Here is a 25,537-nt window from a genome sequence, read left to right on the forward strand (position 1 = left end):
CACCAGATAAGTTACACACAAGTGGAAATGCAACAATTTCACAATTAACCACATGACCGTATAAAGGTGAGAACACAACAATGAGACCTGTCAATCACAATGGCAGCTTTGGTTCTGTTAGCCTCTAACAGTTAGAGGAACCTGCTGATTCTTTATTTCTCAAAGTTTGCACATCGATATAATCACGTGTGCACAACTTGTTTTTACATCTGCAGTGGAGGAATAAGATTGCGATGCTTCATGTTTTAAGTATAAGTTTAATTTGTTCACAGTGTTATACTTATGAAAGAGATGATCGCAGACTCCCACAACGCCAACTATGAGATTCAATACACATGTACATTGGGCTTAATCCAATATAATGTATAGTATATAATACGCGTGACAGTAAAACAGAACGAGGAGCTGTTTTTTCTTCCCACCAACTTAAGTTCTGGTGTCGGTTCTTAAAATGCAAACAAGAAAAAAGAGTGTAATGATGAAGTAACGCTGAAAGATTCACAAACCCCTATGAACACAATAAACCCATAACTTTTCACGGAACGCAACACAAAGCAAATTAAAGCTGCAAGCAGCGATGAACGGGCCCTCGCGCGTGCAATTTGCCTCAATGAAGGTCAAGGACTCGAAACCGAGTCCGACGACACCACCCACGACTCTTTATGTCAAACCATTCAAAAGTTAAAGCAGAAAATAGGGACAACCAATCAGAAGAAGGGGCTGGGCTAATTCAGGCCAATGAAGGTCAAGGACTCAATACCGAGTCTGATGACAGCACCCAAGACTCTCTATGTCAAACCATTCAAAAGTTATAGCAGAAAATAGGGACAACCAATCAGAAGAAGGGGCTGGGCTAATTCAGGCCAATGAAGGTCAAGGACTCAATACTGAGTCCGATGACACCACCCACATGTCTTTGTCACAACCCGTTCAAAGGTTATGGCAGAGAAAAGTTTTCTAGGGGGTGCTGTTGAGCCATTAGGCCACGCCCATTAATGCAAACCATGAAATATCAAATTTATCCCCAGGCCTGGCTTGCGTGCAAAATTTGGTGACTTTTGGCGAACTATCAAATATGGACCAATCAGATGAAGGGGAGGCGCACTTTCTGGCTTCGCCACGGTAAAGCTTTTGAAAGAGAAAAGTAATGCACGTCGTCGCAGGATGGAGATGCACATTTTGATGTATAACACACCTGGGTGCACGTTACGGTTCGGGCCGTATTAACTGCCGAAGGAATGGCATAAATTTCACCAAAATTACGTGATTAATTCAAAATGTTAAAAATGGCCGACTTCCTGTTCGGTTTCGGCCATGGCGCCAAGAGACTTTTTTTTAAGTTGCGACATGATAAAGGTGTGTACCGGTTTTCGTGCATGTACGTCAAACCGTATTGTGGGGCTTGAGGCACAAAGTTTTTTCTGTCTGAACCAATCAGATGAAGGGTGGGCGCGCTTTTTGGAGTCTAACGTCGCCACGGTAATGCCTTTGAAAGAGAAAAGTAATGCACGTCGTCGCAAGATGGAGACGCACATTTTGATGTAAAACACACCTGGGTGCACATTACGGTTCGGCTGAAGAAAATTCATAAATTTTGCCAAAATGACACTGTTCTGTTATCATATTTCTGTTAGTTTTTTGTGAGCAAATTCATTGTTTTATCAGTTAAGTTATGGCCTCTTTAAGACACAGGAGACGGGGCGTAGGTAGTGATGTCACAAATCGACCAGGAAGTGGAAGCACATGGCAGTAAAAAGTTCTGTTTTCAGTTTTACCCTTTTAAAGTCAATAAACCTGTGGACAAACTCATCACTGTCTTCAGAGTTTTGATGAACGGAAGGTTTTTATCTTACTGCGAAGTTATATCCTGAACATATATCGAGGGCGGCACAGACACGATTAATAAAAAAATGGCCGACTTCCTGTTTGGTTTTGGCCATGGCGCCAAGAGACTTTTCTTTAAGTTGCGACATGATACAGGTGTGTACCGATTTTCGTGCATGTACATCAAACCGTATTGTGGGGCTTGAAGCACAAACTTTTCTAGGGGGCGCTGTTGAGCCATTTTGCCACGCCCATTAATGCAAACCATGAAATATCAAATTTTTCGCCAGGCCTGGCTTGCGTGCAAAATTTGGTGACTTTTGGGGCACATTTAGGGGGACAAAAAGGCCCTCATTTCGTCAGAAGGAAAACGAGAAAAATAAAAAAAAAATCCTACTGATACAATAGGGCCTTCACACTGTCAGTGCTCGGGCTCTAATAAGAACGATACCCATAATGCAATGTGGTCAACACAACTACAGCGCGTTAGTCTGTTTTTCTTTATGGCTTGAATCGGAATAAATCAACAGCCTCAACTTCTGACAGGAGTGTCTCCAGTTCACGGCTGATGTTTTTTTTAAATTAGTTTCCCTTGTTTTTACAAGCCCCTCCTTGAACCGCCACCTTACTGTGGTGGAGGGGTTTGTGTGCCCGAGTGATCCTAGGAGTTATGTTGTCGGGGCATTATGCCCCTGGTAGGGACTCCCATGGCAAACAGGTCCTGGGTGACGGGCCAGACTAAGAGCGGTTCACCAGCCAACAATGGATAATACAAGACCAAGGACCGCTACATCACCTGGAGCCAGGCCTGGGGTTGGGGCTCGTTGGCGAGCGCATGGTGGCCGGGTCTTTGCCCGTAGGACCCAGACTGGCTCAGCCCGAAACGGCGACGTGGGCCCGCCTTCCTGTAGACCCACCACGCGCAGGAAGGACCATGGCAGGCCGGTGCAACGTGGGCTTGGTAGCAGTCGTGGCGGGGTGCCTCGACGACCCAATCGCTGGACCAAAACCCTCACAGTGGGGACATGGAATGTCACCTCGCTGGGGGGGAAGGAGCCGGAGCTTGTGCGTGAGGTTGAGAGATACCGGCTAGAGATAGTCGGGCTCACCTCCACACATAGCTTGAGCTCTGGAACCCAACTCCTTGAAAGGGGCTGGACCCTCCACTACTCTGGAGTTGCCCAGGGTGAGAGGCGGCGGGCTGGTGTGGGCTTGTTTATAGCCCCTCAGATCAGTCACCATGTGTTGGAGTTCACCCCGGTGAACGAGAGGGTCGCTTCCCTGCGCCTTCGGGTCGGGAAAAGGTCTCTCACTGTTGTTTGTGCCTACGGGCCGAACAGCAGTGCGGAGTACCTGGCCTTCTTGGGGTCCTTGGGAGGAGTACTGTATAGTGCTCCAACTGGGGACTCCATTGTTCTACTGGGGGACTTCAATGCTCACGTGGGCAATGACTGTGATACCTGGAGAGGCGTGATTGGGAGGAACCGCCTCCCCGATCTGAACCCGAGCAGTGTTTTGTTGTTGGACTTCTGTGCTAGTCACAGTTTGTCCATAACTAACACCATGTTCAAACATAAGGGTGTTCATCAGTGCACGTGGCACCAGGACACCCTAGGCCGGAGGTCAATGATCGACTTTGTTGTCATTTCATCTGACCTTCAGCCGCATGTCTTGGACACTCGGGTGAAGAGAGCGGCTGAGCTGTCAACTGATCACCACCTGGTGGTGAGTTGGATGCGCTGGCAGAGGAGGAGGTTGGACAGACCGGGCAGACCCAAACGGATTGTGAGGGTCTGTTGGGAACGTCTGGCTGAGCCCTCTGTCAGGGACATCTTCAACTCCCACCTCGGGGAGAGCTTCTCTCAGATCCCGGGGGAGGCGGGGGACATCGAGTCCGAGTGGACCATGTTCTCTGGCTCCATTGTTGACGCGGCGGCTCGAAGTTGTGGACGCAAGGTCTCCGGTGCCTGTCGTGGCGGCAATCCTAGAACCCGGTGGTGGACACCGGAAGTACAGGATGCCGTCAGACTGAAGAAGGAGTCCTACAGGGCTATGTTGGCCTGTTGGACTCCTGACGCAGTAGATAGGTACCGGCAGGCCAAGCGAGCCGCGGCTCGGGCAGTCCTGGAGGCAAAAACTCGGGTTTGGGAGGAGTTCGGGGAGGCCATGGAGGAAGACTTTCGGTCGGCCTCGAGGAAGTTGTGGAGGACCGTTCGGCGCCTCAGAAGCAGTACTCTGTCGGCACCGTTTATGGTGTGGGTGGGGAGCTGTTGACCTCGACTGGGGTCATTGTCGGACGGTGGAAGGAATACTTCGAGGATCTCCTCAACCCGACTGACATGCCTTCCACTGAGGAAGCAGAGGGTGAGGACTCGGGGACGTGCTCATCCATCACCCAAGCCGAGGTCACTGAGGTAGTTCGTAAGCTCCTCAGTGGCAGGGCACCGGGGGTGGATGAGATTCGCCCTGAGTACCTCAAGTCTCTGGATGTCGTAGGGCTGTCTTGGTTGACACGCCTCTGCGACATTGCATGGAGGAAGGGGACAGTACCGCTGGAGTGGCAAACCGGGGTGGTGGTCCCTCTGTTTAAAAAGGGGCACTGGAGAGTGTGTTCCAACTATAGGTGGATCACACTTCTCAGCCTCCCCGGGAAAGTCTACGCCAGGGTACTGGAGAGAAGATTACGGCCGATAGTTGAACCTCGGATTCAGGAGGAACAAGGCGGTTTTCGTCCCGGTCGTGGAACACTGGACCAGCTCTATACCCTCCGCAGGGTGCTCGAGGGTTCATGGGAATTTGCCCAACCAGTCTACATGTGTTTTGTGGATCTGGAGAAGGCATTTGACCGTGTCCCTCCTGCCATTCTGTGGGGGGTGCTCAGTGAGTATGGAGTCCGGGGCCCTCTATTAAGGGCTGTCCGGTCTCTGTATGATCGGAGTAGGAGTTTGGTTCACATTGCCGGCAGTAGATCAGACTTGTTCCCGGTGCATGTTGGACTCCGGCAGGGCTGCCCTTTGTCACCGGTCCTGTTCATAATTTTTATGGACAGGATTTCTAGGCGTAGCCAGGGGCCGGAGGGGATCCGGTTTGGGAACCTCAGGATTTCATCTCTGCTTTTTGCAGATGTTGTCCTGTTGGCTTCATCGGACCGGGACCTTCAGCATGTGCTGGGGCGTTATGAGGCCGAGTGCAACGCGGCAGGGATGAGAATCAGCACCTCCAAAACCGAGGCCATGGTTCTCCATCGGGAAAGGGTGGCATGCCTTCTCCGGGTGGGTGGAGAAGTCCTGCCTCAGATGGAGGAATTCAAGTATCTTGGGATCTTGTTCACGAGTGAGGGAACGATGGAGCGTGAGATTGACAGACGGATCGGTGCAGCGTCCGCAGTTATGCGGTCGATATACTGGACCGTCGTGGTGAAGAAGGAGCTGAGTCAAAAGGCGAAGCTCTCGATTTACCAGTAAATCTACGCACCTACCCTCACCTATGGTCATGAACTTTGGGTAGTGACCGAAAGGACAAGATCGCGTATACAAGCGGCCTAGATAAGTTTCCTCTGCAGGGTGGCTGGACGCTCCCTTAGAGATAGGGTGAGGAGTTCGGTCACCGGGGAGGAGCTCGGAGTCGAGCCGCTGCTACTTCACATTGAGAGGAGTCAGCTGAGGTGGCTTGGGCATCTGTACCGGATGCCTCCTGGACGCCTCCTTAGGGAGGTGTTCCAGGCATGTCCCACCGGGAGGAGACCCCGGGGAAGACCCACGACACGCTGGAGAGACTATGTCTCTCGGCTGGCCTGGGAACGCCTCGGACTCCCCGCTGAAGAGCTGGAGGAAGTGTCCGGGATGAAGGAAGTCTGGGCATCCCTGCTGAGGCTGCTGCCCCCGCGACCCAGGAACGGATAAGCGGAAGAAGATGAGTGAGAGTGAGTGAGTGTTTTTACAAGTTCCTTGAATTCATCATCATTGGATTGGATGAGCGTTTTTTAATGGATATTTATCTTCATTATCGTTTTCAAATTCAAACGGATCTACTTGAGGGAGGAGGCAGGGAGAAGTGTTGTGCTGCCGCATATACGTTCAATTCCACATTGATTGTGATTGAATGTAGGTGGATTTGGGCATACGCACAGTTTTGAATATCTGAATTTTTTCGCTCTTTGTTCCTCTGGAGTTGAGATACAGGTTGTTTTCTGAACTCCACCTGACCAGATTCTGCACCTCTGCTCTGTAAGCGGATTCGTCACCGTAAAAGGTAGCGGATATTACAAAATGGATATTACAAGCTGCTTTGCATGGGTCCTGAACATATATATATATATATGTACATATATATATATATAAATACATGTTATGTCATTATATATATATATATATATATATATATATATATATATATATATATATATATATATATTTATATATACATGTTATAAGGTAATAATATATATGTTATAATGTAAATATAAATATTACTAAGAATACTATAGAAATATTAATTTAATGTAAATACCATGTCATAGCTATCTGTTTCTTTTTATTTTCATACAAAAGTACGTTTTTCAATGTTTATAATTATTCACAAGTGTGCAGTGTCATAACTACATGTCTGACGTTCATAACAAACAAAACTGTTTGAAAATCTGTTGAGAATTGAGCAAGTTAAGGTTGTTTAAGCAGTACATGCACCATTAAACACAATGTTATGAGTGAGCGAGCTCTCCTGTGGCAAGATGGCCGCCGGTGAACGACGCTGGAGACTCCGCCTTGAGTCATCTAGCCTTTATATATGTCTATGGTCCCGAGGACCGGAGTTGAGAACCACTGATATAAAGTATTCTCCCCAAATACTGTTGTGTAGTGGTGACGGGTGTCTAATGCATTTCATCAGTCTGATATAAAATGAAACACCTCTGAGTACCAAACACATCTAGAGCAGCTCAGGGTCACCATGTTCCAGCTGCACAACAGTTCCAGCTTAAATAAATTCAATTCAATTTTATTTGTATAGCGTCTAATACAACAGATGTTGGCCAGCACGCAGCTCCCGAAGCTCCGGCCTGCAAACATGCACAAAAGAGAAAAAAGGGGGCCAGCACAGCAAACTACAGGAACGATGGACAAAAATGATGGCTTAGGATACTTATAATAAACAAAAATGGAAATGGAGAAGTGAGGAAGGGAAGAGGAGAGGAGAAGAAGGGAGAGAGGCACTGCCCAGTGGATCCTATAGGCCTATAGCAGCATATCTACCACGAAGCTATGTTTGAGACTAACTATCATATTCTTGTTCTATAGCTGTAGCTATGACTACTGACTCTGACACACTAGAGTTTACACTAACTAGAGATTTACCAAAACCAGCTAGAGGTTTACTAAACACTAACTATAGGCTTTACTAAACAGAAAGGTTTTAAGTTTAGTTTTAAAGGTGGAGGTGGTGTCAGCCTCCTTAACCCAGATTGGAAGTTGGTTCCATAGTAGTGGTGCCTGATAGCAGAACGCCCGCCCTCCAAATCTACATTTGGATACTCTAGGAACTACGAGTAAACCTGCACTCCGAGAATGGAGAGCTCTGCCAGGAACATAAGGCACTATCAGGTCTTGTAAATACTACGGAGCTAAGCCGTTTTGGGCTTTATACGCAAGTAATACAATTTTAAATTGGATTCTGAATTTTACGGGTAGCCAATGGAGCGACTCTAACACTGGAGAGATGTGGTCTCTCTTGCTGATTCCTGTCAGCACTCGCGCTGCTGCATTTTGGATCAGCTGGATCCTATTCAGCAAATTACTTGGACATCCTGCTAATAACACATTACAGTAATCTAGTCTAGAAGATACAAACGCATGAACTAGTTTTTCTGCATCACTGTGCAAGAAAACAACAAAAACAACACCAAGGTTTCTCACAGTTGCACTGGAAGCCATCGCAACGCCATCTAATCCCTTCCTACGATGCTCTGGACCAAGAATGATAACCTCTGTTTTATCTGAATTTAGAAGCAAGACATTTCTGGACATCCAGTCCTTGATGTCCCTAAGACATGCCTGAAGTTTAACCAACGGTTCTGTTTCATCCGGCTTCATAGACAAATAGAGCTGCATATCATCAGTATAGCAATGAAAGTGTATGCCGTGATTCTGGATTATACTACCCAATGGCTGCATGTATAAACTGAACAAGATTGGCCCTAGCACTGAAACCTGTGGAACACCATAACAGACCCTTGACTGTTCTGAAGAAACTTCATATACATGAACAAACTGGAACCTGTCAGATAGATATGATTTAAACCAACGTAGAGCTGTCCCTTTAATCCCAACAACATGCTCTAACCTTATGCAGTGAAATGACATGATCTACAGTGTCAAAAGCTGCACCGAGGTCCAGTAGAACCAGTATGGACACTAATCCCTTATCTGAGGCCATAAGAAGGTCATTCGTGCGTCGAACCAGTGCTGTGTCTGTGCTATGATGCATTCTGAACCCTGACCGAAAGACTTCCAACAGATCATTTCTATACAAATAGTCACATAACTGGCTTGAAACCGCGTTTTCCAGAATTTTAGATACAAATAGAAGGTTGGAAATTGGTCTATAATTAGCTAAGATGTCTGGGTCAAGAGAAGGTTTTTTTAAGTAAAGGTTTAATTACTGCAACTTTGAAAACCTGTGGTACATATACTAAGTTTGGGGATAGGTAGATTTAGTCCAGTATTGTTGCACCAATAAGAGAAAAAACATTTTTGAATATTCGAGTCGGGATGGGGTCAAACATACATGTGGTTTACTTAGCTCTATTGACGAGTGAGGTCAGCTCAGGGAGGTCTATAGGATCAAAACAGTCTAGAGTCAAGTCAGAGCCTAGGGAAGTGTCATGGTTTCTCAGTTGGATATGTTTTTTACTTGTTAACTCACTCTCCTGTCTTTCCAGATCCTGCCACCCTCAGCAGTCAGAAATCCACTCATTCCCTTCACCTGTGCTTCCCCAGCCCTGCTCCACACCTGGTTTCCCTCATCAGCAGTTCCCCTCATATACCGGCCCTTTTCCACCTTCTAGTTTGCCAGATTGTCGAGTGTTTGTGCCTCACTTTCCAGCATTCCCGATTTCCGATCAGTTTTCTGCCTGCCTGCCTGTCTGTCTGCGACCCTGCCTGATTCCGGTTTTTGAATTTTTGCCTGCCCCCTTGGATTGTTTGCCTGATCTGCCTGACTACCCGGTTTTGACCCCTGCCTGCCTTTGACCCTGATTAAAGCCTCTTGGACTCTGATTCTGTTTGGTGTCGTGCATTTGGGTTCTCTGTCTTTGAGCCGTGACAGGAAGTTGCTAAAGCTGAAGAAACGCCCACAACCGGCTGGTTGATTTCTTCTCTAATTCTCGTGATTTTACTGTTAAAGAAGCTCATAAAGTCTTCACTACTGAGAGCTGCAGGAATACACGGCTCAACAGAGTTGTGACTCTTTGTAAGCCTGGCTACAGTGCTGAACAGAACACGTGGGTTACTTTTGTTATCCTCTATCAACGATGAATAATAAGCAGTTCTGGCTTTGCAAATGGCTTTTTTATATACTATTAGAATATCTTTCCATTCACGATAGGAGTCTACAGACTTACAAGAGTACCACTTTCTTTCCATTTTACACATGTTTTGTTTCAACATGCGGATATCTGAATTATACCAGGGAGTTTAGCTCCTGTGGCTAGAAACATACTCTTCCTTCTGTAGCCACGTTTCTGTTAAACAGAAAATATCACTCCTGCTCTCTGTAATTATATTGTTTACTAACAGAGACTTGGAGCTTAACAATTGTATATTTAGTAGTCCGCATCTAATTTTTCGGTCTCTTATTGGTACCAAATGTGCATTGGTTTTAATTTTTACAAGGTTATTTTGGTTAGTGCCTCTATAACGCCCTGGTGAACTTTTGGAGGGCGGTGAACTGCAACCACTTCTATTCTGCTAGGCACCTTGTTAGAGTCACCAATTACATAATGCAATCCTACAGTTTTAGAGTCACCAATTACATAATGCAATCCTACAGTTTTATTGGCAGGCGTTGGTCCTCGAGAAGCAGCAGAAAAGTGTGTAAGACTGCAGCTCTGCATCTTCAGAAATGAAGCTGCAGTCTGTTAACCAGGAGGAAGAGGAAGTGAGAGAACAGAAACTCCAGATCAAAGAGGAGACGGAGAGATTCAGGGAGGAGCTGAGCTGTTACTAAACTATAGAAGAGACACAAACTTCTACAATCAACACAGTTCAACACACAAACCACAAACATCAGCTCTATTCAACATGGACTATTATGTACTTTCTCTACTGATGATCAGGATTCTAACAGGTACGTTACAATCTGCACCTTTTAAATCATTTTCATTCACACTTTTATACTTGTCATTCATTTCTAAAGAAGTTTGAGACCAAATATAAAGCAGATTTGTCTTCCTTTAGGTGTCAGCTGTGAAGAACTCACTGCAGTCAAAGATGAAGAGTCCAGTTTAGAAGAAACACATCTCTCTCTGTCCTACAGATTCTCCAGACCTGCAGCTGGAGATGATTATTTCTTCTGGTATCGACAATATCCAGGAAAACCACCAGAGTTCCTCATTTCTCATTCAGGAACAGGATTTTCAGACCCAAAGTCTGGATTTTCTTTTAAAGTGAATGATAATAAAACACAAATAGATCTGCAGATCTCCTCTGCTGCAGTGTCAGACTCTGCTGTGTACTACTGTGCTGTGAGGCCCACAGTGACAGGAAACACTAAAACTCGACACAACGACACAACACAATACTCCACAACATCCACTAGAGGACCTCACACACTGTTAAAGCTCTGATTGTTGATTTTACAATTCAATTCAGTTACATTTTACTTATATAGCATCTATTACAACAGAAGTTGTCTCTAGGCGCTTTCCAGAGTTCCAGAACATGACCCCCGAGCAATGAGGGGGTTGAGTCATTGGACTGATGACAAAGACAACAGAGACATGAAGCAGTAAAGACCAGAGACAGAGACAAAGCTACCAAGGAAACACAAAACTATTTGATTGGTTGAGTTGAAGAGAAAAGCTGCTTTCACATAGAACGCGGCAACACCGCCGGGGTGGCGCAGAGTTGGCGCAGGTGGAGCAGAGTCGGCGGCGAGAGGGCGCAGACTCGGCGCAGAGTAGCGCTCATATTCATTGCAAGTTGCTTGGCGACCGGAAAAAAGTTTTTCCGGTCTGGCGCCGTTTTCCCATTCATTGTGTATGTGCTGTCGCTGCGCAAGGGGGCAGGGCTTTGCGCCGAGGTCGGCGGGCGCAACAGGGCGCACGCCGCGGGGTTGCCACCGGGTTGCCGCGGCAGCAAGGACGCACGACAGCGCAAGACGGCGCAAGACTGCGCAAGCTGCCGCTGCGAATTGAACATTTTTTAATTTCACCGTGCACCCTGTGACGGCATCTCGGCGGTGTCCAATAGGAGAGAAGGTGCTGGAGGGAGAAAAAAAACTTGCAGCTTCGATCAGAGAGATCAGAGATGATCAAGATGGAAGAAAGAATGATCTTGGCTGTGAGTCTCTGTGAGGAGCTGTGGGATGAGACTGCAGGCCAATCGGGACATCAATAAAAAGAGACAAAAGTGGAGAGAAATCTCCCAGAATTTGGACATAACTGGTGTGTTTAAAAGTGGTAGATATGTGATATTCTTTAGCTCTTTTAACGATAAAATGTTAATTTAAAATAAAATATAGCATTTCCATGCCTCATATCAGGATCAATTGAATCATTTATCAATATATGGTTATGAAACCTTTTTTCTGTCGCCAAGCAAGTTGCAACAAATATGTACGCGATGCGCGCAGGTGCTCCCTGCTCTGCTCCCTGCTCTGCGCCGAGTCTGCGCCCACCCCGGCAGTGTGCGTGGCGCAAACCGCGTTCTAGGTGAAAGCCGCTTTGCGCCCTTGCTGCCCGACAACCCGACGGCAACCCGGTGGCGTGCGTCCACTTGCGCCGTATGCCGCCGCGCAAACTCAGCGGCGTGCGCCCTGTTGCGCGCCGCCGACCTCGGCGGCAGACCCTGTGCCCTTGCGCGGAGGCAGCACATACACAATGAATGGGAAAGCCGGCGGCTGCCGCTGTGCACCCTCTGTGTGAAAGTAGCTAAACAAATCATGTCAGAAGATAATTGGCCCCGCCCACTGAACTTCAGCTCATCAATGACATTATTTCTTCCTCATTCTCCTGCAGTGGAAGAACATAGTTCATCTGTTGTCTTTCTGGCTTGAAGATCTCCAAAGACATGTTGCTTCAGCTCTTTCTGCTTCTATCTCACATTCTAGGTGAGTTTAAGAACACGGATTCAAGTTTTGTTGAAGCTGCTGCATTAACCACATATCCAGACTGCATTTCACTTTTTTCTGGTTTCTTTGCTCTGATAGAATGGAAATCATGTTTGGATCATCTTGTAAATGGACCTGATAGAGTTCTACAGTAGATTTAGTTGTGAATGTCCACAGAGTAACACTTTACACGGGACATTTTCTACTTCCTCCTCCTCTCAGTATCATGGACTATGTTAGTCTAATGGCTTCATTTTCTCCACTTTTTCTAGGACTAATAGCTGGAGACACAATCTCTCCTGAACAAGATGAAGTGAGTGGAAGAGAAGGACAAACTGTCACACTCACATGCAACTATCAGACAAGTAGCCGTGGTCCTTGGCTTTACTGGTACAAACATAATTCTGACCTTCAGGCCCCTCAGTTTATACTCAGAAAAGGAGCAAAAGACTCCACAAGTGAATATATTCCTGATGATCGATATGAGTCCCAAACAACTGACAGCTCGACTGAACTGACCATCAAAAAGCTAACCCTGGCAGACACAGCTCTCTACTACTGTGCTCTAGAAACACAGTGATACAAAGTGTAGAAGAGGCTGTACAAAAACCTGAACACAGTTATGTGACGACTCTTCAAAGAGGAGGGAAGTGGGATTCAAACCACAGGTTTATATCAGATGGATTCTGCTAATTCCTGTTTTATCAGAGTGTCTGTGGTTCCAGCTGCTGATGAAACACTGTGGGAGGATCCACATGAACAACACATCCACCTCAGCTACTAATGAATACATGATGATAAGGGCACACACTGTTATGAAAATTACTTTTAAGTTCAATCTTTTTTTCTCGAATTTTCATCAGCAGAAAAATGTCTTAAACCGAATTGAATTAGAGCCACAAGCCTCCTTCACAAACATGGACACAAAGTCTGGTCCTTTAACTCAAATGAAGAGTGAACAGCCATGAACAGATGGAGTGGTTACGCTCTGGCCGTCACCTACGCCTCACCAAAGCGCACACACCTTTGTCTCCTCCAGACTGGACTACTGTAACGTACTTCTCATCAGGATCCCCAGCAAGAGGCTCCAGAGGCTCCAAATACATAGGGTATGTATTGCTGCCCCACGTATATAGAATGCCCTCCCTGACAACCTAAGGGCACCACAAACTACGGAACATTTTAAAAGAGGACTAAAAACCTTTCTTTTTAGCAAAGCATTTTATCACCAAACAATGCTGCTGTTTTTTTTCCCTACTGTAGTTGCTGTTTTTAATTGTATTCTCTTTTTACTTATGTCTTGACTTTTTATCCTTTTATCTCTTATTAGGGCCCGAGCACTTACAGTGCGAAGGCCCTATTGTATCTGTAGGAATTGTTGTTTTTCTCGTTCTAGTTCTCGTTTTTGTTTTTATCCTCATTTTTCTTCCGACGAAATGAGGGCCTTTTTGCCCCCCTAAACGTTCCCCAAGAGTCACCAATTTTGCACACAAGCCAGGCCTGGCGAAAAATGTAATATTTAATGGCTTGCATTAATGGGCGTTACCTAATGGCTCAACAGCGCCCCCTACAAAACTTTGTGCCTCAAGCACAATACGGTTTGACGTAAATGCACGAAAATCGGTATACACCTGTATCATGTCGCAACTTAAAGAAATGTCTCTTGGCATGGCCGAAACGAACAGGAAGTCGGCCATTTTGAATTAATCGTGAAATTTTGGCGCAATTTATGCCATTTCTTCGGCCGTTAATGCGGCCCGAACCGTAACGTGCACCCAGGTGTGTTATACATCAAAATGTGTGTCTCCATCCTGGGATGATGGGCATTACTTTTCTCAGTTAAAAGCATTACCGTGGTGACGCTAGATGCCAAAAAGCGCGCCCCCCCCCCCGACATCTGATTGGTCCATATTTGATATTTCCTACTTTCTCGTGGGTGGTGTCATCGGACTCAAATTTGAGTCCTTGAACATAATTGGCATGAATTAGCCCTGCCCCTTTTTCTGATTGGTCAATATGTGATAGTGTGGCGGACACAATTATGGACCTCGCACCCATCAGGACTAGTGGGAAGGGGACGTGGTCACAAGTGTTTATTGGTTGCTTAGCAACGAGTGTTTGTTTGCAGTTAGTTGTCAACTGTCAGTCTTTTGTCAGTTGGATTCGGCTGTCACGGAATAAAGACGTGTTTTACCAACCTCTGGAGTCGAGCCTCATCCTGCCACATTGGTGACCCCTTTTTTGAACATGTTCGAGGAAACAGAAGACATCTCGTCCTCATCTCATCGGCCTCCGCAGCCCGCAAGTTCCGCTGTGGCTTTGAGGCTCCCTGAGTTTTGGCAGGAGGACCCCGGCTCCTGGTTCGAGCATATCGAGGCGCTGTTCCAGCTACGGGGAATCACGGAAGATGATTCCCGGTATCATCTGGTGGTCGTCGCTTTGGGCCAACAGTCAACTCGGCGGGCCCTGCAGCTTCTTCGTGCGCCCCCGCGACGAGACAAGTACACCCCGCTGAAACAGCTACTCCTCCGGAGGTTCAGCCTTTCTGCCTCGGAGAGAGCGGACAGATTCCTCTCCCTGCCGGGCTTGGGTGACAGGTCGGCGGTGGATCTGATGGACCAAATGCTTTTACTGCTGGGCCCGGCTGATGGCAGATTCCTGTTTCCGCATCTTTTCCTGCACCAACTGCTGCTGCCCGTCTGCGCAGCGCTGGCGAACTCCAGCTGCCTCGCAACGGGCGACTACTGCAGTTTGGCTGAGGAAGCGGATCGAGTCCTGCTCGCTACCCGGAGTTTGGCCGTTCACCAGGTCGCAACAACCGCCCAGCGATAAACGTCGGAGGACGCGGACCCAGCGGTGGTGGCTGCAGTGAAGACCCAGAGACGACGCGGGACAGATCTGTGTTTCTTCCATCAACGTTTCGGTGTCAAGGCGAGACGATGTGTCCCTCCGTGTCAGTTCGAGCCGCCGGGAAACCGGCGCTCAGTAGCAGCGATCGGCGGTCAAGAGCTGTTGTTCATTGCAGACTCTGCATCAGGGAAATGTTTCCTGGTGGACTCCGGCTCCCAGCTGAGCCTCCTACCGCCGACTACCACGGACGGGTCGACCGGAGGTAACGGACCGCCGTTAAGCGCGGCTAACGGCTCCTCCATCACCACTTTCGGGACCCGGTCAGTGACTGTATGTTTCCACGGACGCCGGTTTGAGAGTGACTTTGTCATCGCGAGTGTTGCTGTTCCTATTATCGGTGCTGATTTTCTGTGTGCTAACGGTTTGCTGGTGGACGTTGCAAACCGCAGATTGATCGATGCAGTGACTTTTATGACTTTCCCGTGTGAGACTGGGGCATCTGGACCGCTAGCACACGCTAGTTTTTTAGCAGCAGGTAACGTGTTCCAACGTCTGCTGGCAGATTTCCCGCGGCTGATTAAACCTGTCTTTTCCACCGCGACAACCAGGCACTGCGTCGAGCATTACATCACCACCACGGGGCCCCCGGTTTTTGCGCGTGCTCGTCGTTTAGACACACAGAAGTAAGCCATTGCTAAAGAGGAGTTTGCCTCTATGGAGCGTTTAGGCATAGTTAGACGCTCCAAGAGCCCCTGGGCCTCGCCGCTTCACATGGTGCCCAAGGCAGATGGTTCGTGGCGCCCCTGTGGGGATTTTCGGCGTCTTAACAAAGTCACGGTGCACGACCGCTATCCAGTCCCAAAAATCCAGGATTTTTCCGCGCAGGGACAACCATCTTTTCTAAGGTGGATTTAGTACGCGGTTACCACCAGGTTCTCATGAGAGCAGAGGATGTGCCCAAGACCGCTGTAATTACCCCGTTTGGGCTTTTTGAATTTCTGCGCATGCCCTTTGGCCTGAAGGGGGCAGCGCAGACCTTCCAGAGGCTGATGGACTCTGTGTTGCCAGACCTCACGTTCGTGTTAATTTACCTTGATGACATTTTGGTGGCCAGTTCCTCAACAGAAGAGCATTTGGCACACCTCAAACTAGTCTTTCAGAGGTTAGATGAACACAGCCTTATTGTCAACCCGGCTAAGTGCCAGTTCGGCCTGCCGGTTATTGATTTTTTTAGGGCACCGGATTTCAGCTCAGGGTGCAGTTCCACTGCCGTCTAAGGTACAAGCGGTGGCAGAGTTTCCCCGCCCGGCCTCGGTTAAGGCGCTGCAGGAGTTTTTGGGTATGATTAATTTTTATAACCGTTTCCTCCCTCGCGCCTCCCACCTCCTGCAGCCGCTTTATGGAGCCTTGCAAAAAAAAAAAAAGGCTGTGACCCAGTGGACTGGACACCTGACCGCATCAGTGCCTTTGAGGGTGATAAGTCTGCCCTGGCTAATGCAGTACTTTTAGCTCACCCATCACCTTCGGCGCCCATTTCTTTGACAACCGATGCTTCGGACATAGCAGTAGGGGGAGTCGTAGAGCAACGGGTGGCAGGAGTTTGGCAACCTCTTGCATTTTTCAGCTGCAAACTACGTGACAGTGAGCAAAAGTATACAGTGTCTTTGACCGTGAGTTGTTGGCGCTGTACCTCGCCACCCGTCATTTTCATTTTTTCTTGGAAGGCCGTTCATTCACGGCATATGTAGACCATAAGCCGTTGATCTTCGCAATGTCTAAGGTGACAGAGCCGTGGTCCGCTCGCCAGCAGCGCCATCTAGTGTCCATCTCAGAGTTTACTAAGGACATTAGGCATGTGGCGGGTAAAACAAACCTTGTGGCCGATTGCCTGTCACGCGCGCTTGTGTGCCCTGTAAACCTGGGAGTTGATTTTTCTGCTATGGCTGCTGACCAGGCCGATGACCAGGACATTGCGACTCTGAGTCTGAGGGTACCGGTCTCAGACTGGAGAACTTGGCGGTGGAGGTCGGAGGTCAAGGCCTTCTCTGCGACATCTCCACTGGTCGGCCTCGTCCGGTGGTCCCAGTTTCCTGGCGCCGGTGGGTTTTCGATTCCGTACACTCCCTTTCACACCCTGGCATCCGGGCTTCAGTGAAACTGGTTGGGGCCAAGTTCGTCTGGCCCGGCCTCCGCAGGGAGGTTAAAGAGTGGGCAGCTGCATGTGTAGCATGCCAACGGGCTAAAGTCCACCAGCACACAAAGGCGCCCCTGGAACCGTTCCCGATTCCAGCCAGGCGGTTTGACCATGTCCACATCGACCTGGTGGGCCCTCTTCCTCCATCGCAGGGTTATACGCACCTCCTCACCATGGTGGACCGAACCACCAGGTGGCCCGAGGCAGTGCCCCTGTCCTCTACAGGGTCAAAAGATGTGGCGCGTGCTTTCCTGGGTGCCTGGGTCTCACGTTTCGGTGTCCCGTCTGACATCACGTCTGACAGAGGCCCACAGTTTATTTCAGAACTTTGGTCGTCGTTGGCAGAAGCTTTGGGAGTGCAGGTACAACGTACTACTGCATACCACCCACAAGCTAATGGCCTTTGTGAACATTTTCACAGGTCCCTCAAAGCAGCGCTGTGTGCTGCGCTCTCGGATGGTAACTGGGTGGACCGCTTATCGTGGGTCATGCTCAGTTTGCGCACGGCCTCGAAAGAAGATTTGAATGTGTCGCCCGCAGAGCTCGTGTTTGGTCAGCCACTTCGTGTGCCAGGAGAATTTTTGCCTGAAAGTTCGGCCAAATTCACCCAGCAAGCGGTCCCTTCGCATCAAATAGTTTTTTGGCTTTTTTGGTTTTTTTAAATAGTTATTTGATAGTTCCTATTTTCTGCCTTAATTTTCGAATGGTTTGACATAAAGAGTCATGGGTGGTGTCATCAGACTTAGTTTTGAGTCCTTGACATATATTGGTGAAAATTGCACGCGCGAGGGCCCGTTCATCGCTGCTTGCAGGTTTAATTATTTATTTTTATTACACAGAGAGCCTCAGAAAGACTGTATTCCTCAGGCTGTCAGAACTGTGAACTCTGACCTTCTCATGGTCAAATCATAACCACACCCCAGAAACGGTGAACTGGAAACATGCACAAGCTCCTTTTCACATTGCAGACATATATGAACATATGAACATATATTTGCACATTTCAGTATGTACACATTCCTCAAATGCTTTCTATTGTTATTGCTTTTAATAATTTTATGCTTCCCATTTTTTTTTTATTGTATTATATTACTATTTTATATATTGTTGTTTGTGTTGGTTTGTAGATTTTTTCACACGGCCTGTGGTCAGTTAAATTAATATTCACAAATGTTCAAATTTAAACTTACACAACAACATGTGGATGCTTATCTCCTCTGCTGCAGCGACACTGAACCCACAGAGTCTGAAAAACACAAGTTGTAACTCTGACAAGCTGCTGGAAACCTTTTTTCCAACTGTGGAGCTCAGCTTTTTCTCTCCACTAGAGGGTGACACCATCAAGTGGGCGGAGCACTACTTCTGCACTGATCAATCATTGTGTCAATAACAACTACTGCTGTGAAGAGAACACTTCTCAGACTGAATGTTGAACATCAGCTAGTTTCTCCTGTTGCTTTAAACCTTGTTGTACAGATGGATCATCGGCTGTGGATTTTTCTTGCTGCTCTTTTCTTTGGTAAGATACAAACATCCACATACGGATTGTTCTCCTTCGATCAATCATCTTTTTTGATTTGTGTTCCGATGTACGTTCTTTTCTTAGATTGTAAAGGAGAAGACAAAGTGATCCAGCCAGCAGGAGACGTCACTGCTGCTGAAGGAGACACAGTTACACTGAACTGTACTTTTGAAACCAGTTACACGACCGACAATTTATTCTGGTACAAACAAGAAGGGAACAGTTATCCAAAATACATGTTGAAACGTGTCTCAACATTTGGAGATAATGCTAGAGAGTTCAGTAAGGACAGATTTGATGCTGAAATCAAGGACAAGTCAGTTCCTCTGACGATCCAGAAGCTTCAAGTGTCAGACTCTGCTGTGTACTACTGTGCTCTGCAGCCCACAGTGACAGGAAACACTAAAACTCTGTACAAAAACCTGCAGAGCAAAGACAATACAATACTCCCCAACATCCACTAGAGGACCTCACACACTGTTAAACTTCTATCATCCATCCATCCATTATCTTAGGCACCTATTCGTGTTTATGGTCCCAGGGATCTGCTGGAGTTCCTTCCAGCTCTCTTGGGTAAAAAGGCAGAGGTACAACGTGAACAGGTCACTAGTTCATGGCAGGTACACATATACACAAACAACCACACACACTCACACTCACTCTTCCAGCCAATTCAGAGTCACCAACTAACTGGACATCCATGTTTTTGGACTGTGAAAGGGAGGTGGACAACCTGAAGAAAACACATTCAAGCACAGGTAGAATGTGTAAACTCCACACAGAAAGACTTCCTGCTGTTTTAGCAGTGATCAGATATGGAGGTGAAGTTTCCTATCCTGGGGCCTCATGTACAAAGAGTGCTGCGCACAAATAACGTGCCTATGCCACTTTCTACCTTCATGGTCGGATGTTCAAAAAGTGACTTGAACATGAAAAGTTGCGGTCCTTCATACACACATCAAGGCTGGCGTACGCACATTTCTGAGTGTAGCAAGGCTCGCTGCTACGGGGTCACCAGACAGGACAGCAGACACAGGGTTTCGAGGAGAAATTCGTATTTATTTTAAATCACACAGACGTGCACTAGGACTCAGCTCTGTCCTCGCAGCAGAGCTCCGCTCTGCGTTCTTCCTCTCCTGTCTCCAGGGCCCGCACACACAGAGTGATTAGACACACCTGTGCACCATCAGCTGTTCCAGCCACGTCACCTGTGCGCCACTCCCCCGCACTCCCTCTCTCCCCTGCAGACCATGCCCCAATCCTGCACCCTGCCACACTGAGGTTTTGTGCCTGTTGGCAACACTCACTGGTGATGCAGTGCAGTCCAGAATACTGTATGAGGAAACGTGACGTCACCAAAAAGTTCAGGACCACACATGAAGGACACGACAGTCCCCACATCACCAGATAAGTTACATACAAGTGGAACTGCAACGATTTCACAATTAACCACATGAACATATAGAGGCCAAACCTTTTGTTGTGCAACTCAGGTAGCTAAGCTGATCAGTTATCGAAGGCTATTAATGAATATTATTAGTAATTATTAATAATTAATAAAGTTGACTATTTATCAAATTGTATTATCAAAATGATAATAATTCTCGTAGGGGCACCACCCCCGGGGCCTTACTCCGGGGGAAAATGATAACTAAACAGCAGAAAATCAGTCTCATATGATTTGAATTATCCTGCAGAAAAGCAAATCTTACTATAACTTACAGAATAACAATTGAAGGAGTGATATCCGAACACTGGTTCTGCTTAAACAAATTTGTGACCAAATCTTGCATGAAATAACAACAACCACTCATTAAAAATCAATCAGAATTTATTTACATACGGGTATCAAAGAAGATGTGAATAGATACCCAATAAATCCTGACGGCACACTACTTATTATAAAACAATTAATTAACTAGAAAAACAACAATCAATAAAAAATGAAATGACAGTTAAATGCATGGAATGAAAAGAAAGGAATCAAATGTAATAATAAACATGATATCAACGAACATGTACGGTTTAAAACATGGCTGCGGTGTTTAAAGAAGCCGGGGGCTCCTGTGGTATTTTAAAGATGGCGGAACCCTTTTTAAGCCACGTGCAAATCTAGACCGGATGGTGATCCCGGTGTTTAAACCGTGATCAACTGGCGAAACGGCGCTTTAAAGCATGAATGACTAGCAGAAAGTAGTGACTACAAATTAATGACAACAGTCATGATAATGATGCTGATGTAATCTCAGCTCTGAACACAGATTTAGCTCTGTAACACTCCCAGTTAAACTCATACACCCAGGTCTCAAAACCTCACGCCTCCTCGGGTCTCCGGGTGCCGATCAGGGGTTCCTGCCGGGTCTTTGGTCGGAGTCCGATCCAAGAGTCCTCCCGCCTCTCCCGCTCCTCCTCCTGACTCTGGAATCACGAGAGGACGGGGGTACAGCGTGAAGCAGCCGGCGCTCCCCCCCCGGTCCGGAGGCTATCACGTCGTCTCGGGTGCGCGCGGGGCCGGTCCACTTCTTCAGAGTGCGGGTGCCCGTCGGGCTGAGCGCGTGGCCCCGGGACGGGGCGGCGGGATGCGTCTCGGTTCTGCGCGGGGCAGGCTGTCCACGGGTCCTTTCAGGTGAAGTTTAAGAGCAGAGAGAGAGGTTAGAACAGAGGAACGGGTCTCACCCTGGGCCGGGGCCGAGCTTCGAAGCGGCTTCCCCCCCCTTTCCAGCTCCCAGGGACCAGGGACACGTGAAGCAGGAGTCGGAGCTCCGGATGAAAAGTTGAGACCGAGGTAATGGGAGCTCCGCGGCTTCAACGGGCTGCAGGTCCAACGGAGCGGCCCGATCCGATGGGGGGCCTTACACCTCCCCCCAGCCGGGGGGAGAAAAGGAGATGGGACCTTTGGCCCGGAGCCAAAAATCCAGCTGTTCACCAAATGGAAGTTGGAGAGAAAAGAAAGGAAAAAGGAGAGAGAGGGATGCAGCGCCGCTGTCTGCGCCGTGGGTCCTCGCTGATCCTCCGGCCGGACCACGCTGCAGACCTCTCCTCTTATCCCCCCCTTTGGGGGGGTCGTGGTCCCTTTGGCCCGGAGCCAAAAAGACGTGCTGACCCGCCAGTTGAATGAAGGAAAAAGAGAGAGATGAACGAGCAGCGCAGCATTTTGATCCTACGCGCGCTGCGGTGACGTCATCGGTGCCTCGTTGCAATTGGATGCGCGCCGCTTGTAGGCGCCACCCCCCCCCCCCACGCAAGGCATGCTGGGGGTTGTAGTTAATGGCAAGGCGGCCATTTTTGGAGGCACATTACAGCCGATTTTCAGCTGAGCAGTTTCAAAGTTGAAAATACACATTCACAAAATGTTCATATACATTTATAAGTTCAGAGCTCACATGGGCATATGGGCGACGCACAACACTTTTTTGCCAGGCCCCCCTTTTGTACATAACAGAATTTTCGAGCTCCCCCCCCCCGACCCCAACACAGCCACACACATCTTTTGCATTCAAATGCGACTGCAATTTATTTCATATATTGAACATACAGTGGGGAGAACAAGTATTTGATACACTGCCGATTTTGCAGGTTTTCCCACTTGCAAAGCATGTAGAAGTCTGTAATTTTTATCATAGGTACTCTTCAACTGTGAGTGATGGAATCTAAAAAAAAATCGAGAAAATCACATTGTATGATTTTTAAGTGATTCATTTGCATTTTATTGCATGACATAAGTATTTGATACATCAGAAAAACAGAACTTAATATTTGGTACAGAAACCTTTGTTTGTAATTACAGAGATCGGACGTTTCCTGTAGTTCTTGACCAGGTTTGCACACACTGCAGCAGGGATTTTGGCCCACTCGTCCATACAGATCTTCTCCAGATCCTTCAGGTTTCGGGGCTGTCGCTGGGCAATACGGACTTTCAGCTCCCTCCAAAGACTTTCTATTGGGTTCAGGTCTGGAGACTGGCTAGGCCACTCCAGGACCTTGAAATGCTTCTTACGGAGCCACTCCTTAGTTGCCCTGGCTGTGTGTTTCGGGTCGTTGTCATGCTGGAAGACCCAGCCACGACCCATCTTCAATGCTCTTACTGAGGGAAGGAGGTTGTTGGCCAAGATCTCGTGATACATGGCCCCATCCATCCTCCCCTCAATACGGTGCAGTCGTCATGTCCCCTTTGCAGAAAAGCATCGCCAAAGAATGATGTTTCCACCTCCATGCTTCACGGTTGGGATGGTGTTCTTGGGGTTGTACTCATCCTTCTTCTTCCTCCAAACACGGCGAATGGAGTTTAGACCAAAAAGCTCTATTTTAGTCTCATCAGACCACATGACCTTCTCCCATTCCTCCTCTGGATCATCCAGATGGTCATTGGCAAACTTCAGACGGGCCTTGACATGCACTGGCTTGAGCAGGGGCGTGCGCTGCAGGATTTTAATCCATGACGGCGTAGTGTGTTACTAATGGTTTTCTTTGAGACTGTGGTCCCAGCTCTCTTCAGGTCATTGACCAGGTCCTGCCGTGTAGTTCTGGGCTGATCCCTCACCTTCCTCATGATCATTGATGCCCCACGAGGTGAGATTTTGCATGGAGCCCCAGACCGAGGGAGATTGACCGTCATCTTGAACTTCTTCCATTTTCTAATAATTGCGCCAACAGTTGTTGCCTTCTCACCAAGCTGCTTGCCTATTGTCCTGTAGCCCATCCCAGCCTTGTGCAGGTCTACAATTTTATCCCTGATGTCCTTACACAGCTCTCTGGTCTTGGCCATTGTGGAGAGGTTGGAGTTTGTTTGATTGAGTGTGTGGACAGGTGTCTTTTATACAGGTAACGAGTTCAAACAGGTGCAGTTAATACAGGTAATGAGTGGAGAACAGGAGGGCTTCTTAAAGAAAAACTAACAGGTCTGTGAGAGCCGGAAGTCTTACTGGTTGACAGGTGATCAAATACTTATGTCATGCAATAAAATGCAAATTAATTACTTAAAAATCATACAATGTGATTTTCTGATTTTTTTAAGATTCTGTCACTCACAGTTGAAGAGTACCTATGATAAAATTACAGACTTCTACATGCTTTGCAAGTGGGAAAACCTGCAAAATCGGCAGTGTATCAAATACTTGTTCTCCCCACTGTATGTGCGAAAAAACAACAACAATACAAACAGGAGCCAAAATCTGAACATTTGCTCTACAAAAATTACACCTTTAATCCCCACACCTTTTCAGTGATGTGAGTGGGTTTGCTTCATCTGTGCAACACATTTATTTTTTTTTCCTTTTTACTGTACAATACAGTATGCATTACTTTCAACATATTTTTGAAAACCAGCAGCAACAGCTAAACAATTAATCAAAATTTCAACAATTGCTGAAAATATCCCATAACTGTGTCTGAACAGACAAACATGAAAGAACCGGTTCTTTAAATATGTATTTTTTAAATAAAACTAACATGTCACTGAAAGATTGGTTGGTACAAACTGATGTGACTCACCAATGAATGAATAAAGTTGTTATTGAATGTTTAAGCGACTTTCAGAGTCTGATATAATATAAAACTGATATAAAACTCCCTTTTATCCGACCATTGTTTAATAACGTTTGAATTTAATGTTGTTGATGTTGAAGTGCAGGACAGGAGGTATTATTTTAGCAGATGTTTGTCTGATGAAGCTATTGCTAAATTCAAGGAGGCCATTGCTCATCTTGCGACAGTGGAAAATAGTGAAGCCTCTACTGAAGCAATAGAGGCCAGTGACCTGGGTTCTACCTCTGATGTTGATGTTGATTTTCTTTGCTGATCTGTTGCACTCAGCTTTAGATGAAGTTGCTCCTTTAAAAAGGAGGGTTTCTAGCCACAGGAGCTTAACTCCCTGGTACAATTCAGATATTCGCATGTTGAAACAAAACGTGCGTAAAATGGAAAGGAAGTGGCACTCTTGTAAGTCTGTAGACTTCTATCGTGAATGGAAAGATATTCTAATAGTATATAAAAAAGCCATTCGCAAAGCAAGAACAGCTTATTATTCAACGTTGATAGAGGATAACAAAAGTAACCCACGTTTTCTGTTCAGCACTGTAGCCAGGCTGACAAAGAGTCACAACTCTGTTGAGCCGTGCATTCCTGCAGCTCTCAGTAGTGAAGACTTTATGAGCTTCTTTAACAGTAAAATCACGAGAATTAGAGAAGAAATCAACCAGCCGGTTGTGGGCGTTTCTTCAGCTTTAGCTCTGACCTGACTCTAGACTGTTTTGATCCTATAGACCTCCCTGAGCTGACTTCACTCGTTAATAGAGCTAAGTCTACCACATGTATGTCAGACCCCATCCCGACTCGACTATTCAAAAATGTTTTTTCTCTTATTGGTGCGACAATACTGGACCAAATCAACCTATCCCTAAGCTTAGGATATGTACCACAGGTTTTCAAAGTAGCAGTAATCAAACCTTTACTTAAAAAACCTTCTCTTGACCCAGACACCTTAGCTAATTATAGGCCAATTTCCAACCTTCCATTTGTATCTAAAATTCTGGAAAAGGCAGTTTCAAGCCAGTTATGTGACTATTTGTATAGAAATGATCTGTTTGAAGTCTTTCAGTCAGGGTTCAGAATGCATCATAGCACAGAGACAGCACTGGTTCGAGTTACGAATGACCTCCTTATGGCCTCAGATAAGGGATTAGTGTCCATACTGGTTCTACTGGACCTCAGTGCTGCTTTTGACACTATAGATCATGGCATTTTACTGCACAGGTTAGAGCATGTTGTTGGGATTAAAGGGACAGCTTTACGTTGGTTTAAATCATATCTATCTGACAGGTTCCAGT

Source organism: Cololabis saira, chromosome 10 (genome assembly GCF_033807715.1).
Source record: "Cololabis saira isolate AMF1-May2022 chromosome 10, fColSai1.1, whole genome shotgun sequence".
In the NCBI taxonomy this organism is placed as follows: Eukaryota; Metazoa; Chordata; class Actinopteri; order Beloniformes; family Belonidae; genus Cololabis; species Cololabis saira.